The sequence below is a fragment of the Anolis carolinensis genome, chromosome 1 (assembly GCF_035594765.1).
Source record: "Anolis carolinensis isolate JA03-04 chromosome 1, rAnoCar3.1.pri, whole genome shotgun sequence".
Classification (NCBI taxonomy): domain Eukaryota; kingdom Metazoa; phylum Chordata; class Lepidosauria; order Squamata; family Dactyloidae; genus Anolis; species Anolis carolinensis.
The window spans coordinates 258,504,000-258,512,557 of NC_085841.1; positions in this window are offsets into that span (position 1 = coordinate 258,504,000).

The window sequence follows — 8,558 nt, forward strand, 5'->3', positions numbered from 1 at the left end:
ATAACAGGTTGTTATTCTTCAGTGTAAGTAAAGGGTAAAGGTTTTCCCCTGACATTAAGTCCCGTCGTGTCCGACTCTGGGTGTTGGTGCTCATCTCCATTTCTAAGCTGAAGAGTCGGTGATGTCCAAGGTCATGTGGCTGGCATGACTTCATGGAGTGCCGTTACCTTCCCGCCAGAGCGGTACCTATTGATCTACTCACATTTGAATGTTTTCAAACTGCTAGGTTGGCAGAAGCAGGGCCTAACAGCGGGTGCTTCGAACCTGCGACCTTTCGGTGTGCAAGTACAGCAGCTCAGTGCTTTAACATGCTGCACCACTTGGGGCTCCAGTGTAATCTGGCTATTCAAGGCTCATTTCCACAGCTCTGGAACTCCCTGCTCAGGGAAGCCAGAATGGCCCTCTCCCTGTTGTCCTTGGCAGGCTGAAACTTTCTTATTCAGACAGGCTTTTAAAGATGGAGGTGTTTAAGATCTAGTCGGGGGTGCTGTGGTTTTAACTTTGAATATGTTTTGATGGATTTTAACTGTGACTTTTTTTAGTGCTGCTTGTTTATTTCTGTTTTAAAGTTTGCATATTTGTATATTTCAAATTGTATACTAAGGCTTTTATGTCAAGTTGCTTGAGCCCCCTTTGGGGAGTTAAAGCAGAATATAAATAAATATAATAACAATTTCAAATGTTTGCTGCTACTCATGGTGAATGTTGGTGAAAATCCAGTGCCCCTCTCCTCCATTTTTGTACATCATAGTTGACAAGAAGCTTTCAACAGTAAATGAAAACAAACCACAATTCATTGAAACATCCACATTCATGAAAAGTGATTTAGCCAGGATCACACTGGTTTCTGAACCAGAATATTCTGGACATCATGGGGAACTGTGGTTTGTGCAGCACTGGAAAAAGAAGTTGCTATTATCTTCCCAGTTGCACAGGAAGGAACTCAAATGGAGCATGTAAACCACAGCTTGCAAATCCATTAAATGTGAGTTGTGGTTTACTGTATTATCCGAAGAATGTGTCTAATCATGTGTTTTACTCTGACTCTTCTCCTCCTCTGTCTCTTCCTCTTTTGTATTTATACCCTGCTTTTTCTCTGCCAAAAGAGACTCAAAACAGCTTACAATAAAAAAGCATAACAATGTGTGGGTTAAAGCCTAACACATACAAAGATTAAAATAGGATTAAACATTGAAAGTATTAAAATCACTTATTAAAACCAATGAAACAATTTAAAATATACAAAACACCACACCACACCCCCTAACGTGATCTAAAAAGCTTTCTTCTTTAATTGAAGGCTCACCAGCCTTTGACTCTACATGTGTATGAGTGTGAATATTTGGGGTCTGGTAAGCTTACCCCCTTCCCTGCAATCTTGCACAAGAATTATTGGGGTTGGAGAAAGTTTAGCTATACAGGTATGACTCATTTATTGCTATTCTTCAGCCTTTCCTTCCTCCCTCAAGACTTGCTGATCAGGTACATAGCACTCCTTGCCTAAAGCCTGTAGAAGAGTTGAATATGAACATAGTGTGCCAAAAAAAATTACCACCACTCTTCCCCTTAAACTGATATTTTTACAGGAAAAATTAGAGCACCGTACCCATATTCAGAACATTCTAGGCCCTAGACAAAGGTCTTGTGAACCTTTTTTGTTGATAATCTGACATGTAAAAATGATCTTTACATGCAGTCCCCAAGTTATGAACAAGATAGGTTCTGGAGGTTTGTTCTTCAGTTGAATGTGTACCTTAGTTGGAACAGGTATATTTTTAAAGTCTAACTATATTTTGGATAGCATAGGGAAGAGTTAATACCCCTGTGGTATTTGTTTTGCTGTTGGTGCCCCTGTTCGGAAGATTTGCCTCACTTTCTGTTTGAAAAACTTGGCTTGTTGTGAAACAATGATTGGTGATAAAGCTTCAGCGGAGACACCTTTTCCCCATGATAACTCTTCCAGGGATAAATTCTCCTTCCGAGGGGCAGATTTCTCTCACTTCCTGTTGTCTCAGCCCCATTCTCAGCTAGGAGTAATTTGTAAGTCAGATGTTTGTAACCCTGGGACTGCCTGCACTGATATTTTCACAGGAAAAACTAGAGCACCACACCAAGATTCAGAAAATTATAGGCCCTAGACAAAGGTCTTGTAAACCTTTTTAATAATCTGACATGTAAAAATAAGCTATACTTGTATTTTACAGGAAAAATTAGAGCACCACATCCATAGTCAGAAAACTATAAGCCCTAGACAAGGGTCTTGTAAACCTTTTTGATAATCTGTCATGTAAAAATGGCCTACATTTCTATGGACTAAAAATAAATAAGTAGAATGGGCCCTTGTTACCCACTGGGGTTTGGTTCCAGGACTTCTCATGGATAGGAAAACCAAGAGTGCAAAGTCCCATTATCTACAGTGACATAGCAAAACAGCATCTTTTTATTGTTGTCTGTTGTTTATTTGTTCAGTCGCTTCTGACTCTTTGTGACCTCATGGACCAGTTCATGCCAGAGCTTCCTGTCGGCCATCGCCGCCCCCAGTTCCTTCAAGGTCAAGCCAGTCACTTCAAGGATACCGTCCATCCATCTTGCCCTTTGTCGGCCTCTCTTCCTTTTTCCTTCCATTTTCCCCAGCATCATGATCTTTTCCAAGCTTTCCTGTCTTCTCATGATGTGGCCAAAGTACTTCATCTTTGCCTCTAATTTTCTTCCCTCCAGCGAGTAGCTGGGCATTATTTCCTAGAGGATGGACTGGTTGGATCTTCTTGCGGTCCAAGGCACTCTAAGGATTTTCCTCCAGCACCACAGCTCAAAAGCGTCTGTCTTCCTTCGCTCAGCCTTCCTTATGGTCCAGCTCTCATATCCATATGTTACTACAGGGAATACCATTGCTTTAACTATGCGGACCTTTGTTGCTAGTGTGATGTCTCTACTCTTCACTATTTTATCAGTATTTTATGCTCTCCTCCCAAGAAGTAAATGTCTTCTGATATCCTGGCTGCAGTCTGCATCTCTTATATAAAGTGGCAAAATTAAGTTTTGCTTTTTGGGAAAAAATGTTTTCAGTATTTTCATGCCATGGATGGTGGATTAAAGAAGTAATGTCCAAACACAGTCCTACTTTGTTAATTGAGGTGTGCAGGTGTATTCCTGGCAGTTCCACAACTTTTTCTATAGACCCCCGAATGAAGCTTGGGCTGCAACTTGAAAACTTCTGATAGAAATTATGTGCTTTCAACATTACTAAAATATAAAAATTGGCTTCCAAGGAGATCTGATATAATTGTACAGATTTTGTCTGTCAAAAACGGCAGCGAAATTTTCCAGTAATTGCAGTGCTCAGCTACAGAACAATGCACACAGGCTACTAAGAAGTAAGCCCTCTTGGACTCAAGCCCAGTTTCAATGTATAGCTTCAACACTTTGGGTTTTGGATTTTTCCCCCTTGCAGATGACCAATTCTCTCACACCAGAAGCAACTTGCAGTTTTTCAAGTCGTTCCTGACACACACACACAAAACCCCTTGCATTCAAAACAACAGCAGAAATCCTGTAAACAAAAAACTAGAATCTCTGAGGATGCCTGCCATAGATGTGGGCGAAATGTCAGGAGAGAATACTTCTAGAACATGACCATACAGCCCGGAAAACATACAACAGCCCTGTGATCCTGGCCATGAAACCTTTGACAACACGAAAAATTAGAAGAGAGGACAACTATTTTTTTTCCATTTGTGAACAAATTGTGTGTGTGTGTTTGCTTTTATCCTACATACAAAAATATTACAATCTGTATTTATCCTCACCCATTCATCCAAATTTGGTACAGTCCATTCCCCCTCTGGCATTGCTTCCCTACTTGTGCTCTGTCACCTGCTGACTGAGCATCAATTAGATATTCATATGGGTAAATACATTTAAGATCAAGATTATCGCTATAATGAAAGTACCTTGGTAAAAGCTGGGGATGATGTGCAAGCAGAGAGCTGTCTATTTGCATGCGAAATGAGTGCAAACACAGAAGAAGAGAAAGGGAAGGACATATCTGACAATTTTTAATGAGTGATAATTACTAAGGGGAGAGAGGGTCACTCAGTCAGATGACTCAGAAAATCAATTATCTGGCCAAGTTTCCGTCAAACCTCATATCAGACAAGCTCAGCTTCCTTCCAGGTTGAGAACAAGTGGTAGATATTTCAGAGCAAACAGCAAATAAAGGAAGGAAAGTTGACTGAACACCAATAGAGGAAAATTATGAAACTTGTAAGCGTTTATTCCCTGTCCAGAGCGTGTGATTAAGCTTTCATTTTAAGACATGCAATCTCCACCTTCATGGGTATGTGTGGGTGTTTGCAGCCTCTTAGCAGGCATAAATGTCAGGTCACCAAGCTAATTTTTAGTTTTTTGGGCTCATTAATTTCTTGTTCTAAGGGGAGGAAAAAGACATTTTGTATTTGCAACTTGGAAACTCATTCTTTAAGTAGTTTTCCACTTGTTCAAGGAAAAGATTACAGCCACATTAACAGTTCAAGCAATTGCATCTAGCGGGCTGAGTATTGGTACCATTATAACTGGCAGGGCTGCATTGGGAAATGAAAAAAGAACAATATATCTAATATTATACATTAACAGAAAGACGCCATAGAGGAGCCAGCCACTGTGTGGTTTATCTCTTGTTCCAAAGTACTGCTCGTTTTTGTAGAACATCATTCTCAGCATTACGCTTCATTGTACACCAGCCCATGAAATATTGCATATGCTACGCCTTGACTCAGAGCTACTGAGAATCTCATGTTTTCAAAGTTCTTTGCTTTGACAGCATTAGCCCTGACAAAATGGAGAAATTCTGCCTGTTTATTAATTTTAGGAACAAGTTTACTATCTTCTGCATATGTCTCAAGATGGCTAATAAAAGTATATGATAACAAATAATAATGGTGAATAGAGAAAACAAAAACAAAAAAAACAAAAAAAAAACAGTGGCAGCAATATATATAAAGAGAGCTTGGTATTGATTTAAAACAACACTTGCCACCATTGCTACCTTGGGAATATACCAGCATTAGGTTTTACAGAGTGTGGGCAAAAAAGCTATACCTTTCTTAGCATCTCTGGGGGGCATTGCCAAAACTGTCTGTAGAGCTTGGTAATGCTACTTTTTATTAAATCATGAGGAAGGATGTTCAAAATTTGGTGAGTTGCAACGTCCCATCATGAATTTGCCTCCAAATTCATCCCAAATTAGCAAAGGTAGGAGAAGCCTACTTCACACAACTATCATCTAATATTGCTGCTCTCCCTAGCGCTTAGTACTTTTTTAGTCATATAGTTTTTTTGCCCAACAATGGCAATGATTTTCTACAAATGAAACTTTGAAAAAAGGCTTATGTCCATACTCCTCAGAGTGCAGCTACACTATAGAAATGATTGCAGTTTGACACCACTTTAATTCACATGGCTCAATGCTAGGTGTAGTTTGGTTAGACCCCAGCATTCTTTAGCAGAAGAGGCTAAAGACCTTGTAAAACTACACCTCACATAGTTATTACACCAATCTAAGTCTAGCAAATCTACAACTACTTTTCACAAATAGATGTATTTGTAACTTTGTTATTTTCCATGCACACTTGTCTGTTTGCTATCCTTTGCTATATGTGAAGTGCCTCAAATTCCCTAAGAGTTAATACAAATATAATAGTGCATTAAAGAAGTGATTGTTTGACAGTGTACTTACTTAGGCGATCCCTCGTAGTTCGAGGACGATGGTCCTCCGTCTCCGCTAGTCAGAGTAAGAGAGTCAGGGTAAGAGATGCAGACTATGTTTAGGGCACGTTTTCTAGCCCCTTCCCCGTGTGGGGTGAGCAGAGCGGATCCTAAAAAGGGCTGCTCAGTCATGGATACAGCTGCCAGACTACTCAACTGCCTCGGTCCATGAGGTAGAACGACTGAGTCCATATCCACCACCCATGTGCCAGTCTGTGACTAGGGGCTTCCAGATTTCACAGTCCTGCCCCCGTCGCCACTCGCTGATTGCCATGGGACTTTTGTAGGTTTATTTTTATTTTTCTTGGAAGGCATTCTTCCTATGCGTGATTTTTTTTAATGTGTGGAGGTCGGTGCACAGCCGGTCAACACACAGTCTTCACAGAATGAGGTCCCAGCAGTGGTGTGGTTAACACGAGAGTGGCTTCTCAGTCTGTTGCAGCCTTCTTCCGCCTTCACAGCCATTGTAACATGTATCATGTTATCCTCCGCCTGCTCCGCTGTTGAGGTCTTTGGGTCTTCGGATTGTGCTTGGTCTGGAACCTCCCCTGCGGCCACTCCTGGGAGTGCATCACTCCAGTGGTTGTGCCCACAGGTTCATGGGAACATGCAAGCCCCCTCACCATGGCAAGCTAACAATCCATCGAGGGGGATGACCACCCAGCCCTCCATATCCAGGAATTTTGCATCCAGGGGTTCAACCATCCTTGGCTTGAATACATTTTTTTAAAATTCCAAAAAAAAGCAAAAGTTGTCTTTGCCATTTTATATAAGGAACGCTATTTAATTACACCATCTGTATATATAAAAGAGTGATGGAATCCTGGCACCGAGCAAAACAACAAAACTAAACACCCCCCAACCTCGAAATTTCACAACACAATCCATCATCCATGCCTCGAGGTTGAAACCACAAAATATCACGTCACGAAACTCCACAGGGCCTAAAAAACTCCAAAAACCAGAGCTATTCAGTGCAATTCCAATGGGCCACAGCAACGTGTGGCAGGGCACAGCTAGTTGTGTATAATGGGACTTGAGCCAAACCTCTAGCAGATACCAAGGGCCAACTTTATTTGGCATTCATTTTTTTCTGCTTCAAAAAAACATATAAACATCCTCTCTCCATCCCATCCCACCCCCCAAAAAACCCCCCAAAGTTTAGAGTATAGCCCAAGTTAAATTCATACCCAGCTCTGAAGTGAAAGTCCTTAGCTGCCACTGTTTATAATGCATGATGCTCAGGATAAGGGCTATGTTCAAGGACAACCTATTGAGAACTGTACTGAATAGGTTGATCCTTGTAGGCCGACCTTCATGTCTCTGGTCGTCCCCAGAATTCACATACTCGTCTCTTCTAGTCTTAATGAGGCTCTACACAAAATATATATGATGTCTGCAAAAGAATCCTGAGAATAAATCTGAAGGAAGCTGGGCAGCTACGATTTTTCCACAATTTGAGATTTCTTTCCCTGTCCAGCCAGATTTGCCCTGAAGCCAAGGGGCAGCCCTCTGAAAGTGTTTCTAAGCAAACTAGTCTTCCTCAGTACAGCCAGTGTGGGCTGAATATTCCTGAGGCAGGCATTCGTACAACAGCTACCTGCTACTTATGGATTGGACATGGACACATTAACATTTGAACGGTGATTTCGAGATGGAAAATGCTGTTATTTTACAATTATTCTAAGCCTTTGAGAGGAAGAGAAGTGCCAACAGTAAGCCCAAAGAAAAAGGGGAAATGAAGTGTTGCCTCTGATTACTAAACAGGCTGAACAGAATAAGAAATGTGTTTTTGTTCTGCACTGTGCAGAATCTAAAGTAGCCTCTTCCTCTTCACTCTCTTCACAACCCTGTAATGCACAAGGTAATACTTACCTTATTAATTGATGTCTCCAAAGCACTTTTGGCATCTTAAAATCGTGGCCTCAGTTGATTTTCAGTACATTGTATATTAATTCATAGATATTGATTTCGTCCTCCTCTCCTCATCCTCTTCTTCTCACTGACCCCCTCCTGATTCCAAATAATAAATAGGAATCAGGGGGAGATATATTTTAAATAGGATGATTATTTTTTTAAAAGAAATGGAAAAACATCAAGAGAAACAAAAAAATAAGAGGGAAAGGAAAATGCATAGAATATGAAAAATAGCTAATGGAACCCGCAATGTTGCAACAGGTTAAATCGCTGAGCTGCTGAAGTTGCTTATCGAAAGATCAGCAGTTCGAATCCAGGGAGGGGTGAGCTCCTGCTGTTAGCCCCAGCTTCTGCCAACCTAGCAGTTCCAAAACACACAAATGTGAGTAAATCAATAGGTACTGCTCAGGGGAGACGGTAACAGCTCTCTATGCAATCATGCCAGCCGCTGGCTCTTCGGCTTAGAAATGGAGATGAGCACCAACTCCCAGAGTTGGACACAACTAGACTTAATGTCAGGTGAAAACCTTTACCTTTACCTAGACAACCCAAACCTTTACCTTTTAGGAAAATAGCTAGCCACATACATGAATATAAGATGATTGTATTTTCCAAAACACAATTTCTTTGAATCAAAGCTGTACCATTAAGAAATTTTTCAAGAATTTTTTTATACCTAAAGAACACATTGTTTTAAATTTTTAATTATCCTTAAGCTGTTGTTTTATTATTGGACTGTTGTATGCTGCATGTGGTATTGAATGTTTACCATGTGTAAACTGCACTGAGTCCCCATGAGAGATAGATCGGTATATAAATAAAGTTTTGTCATTATTGTAGTTTTGCTATTATGATCCTATTTAGAGCAATAACGCTAA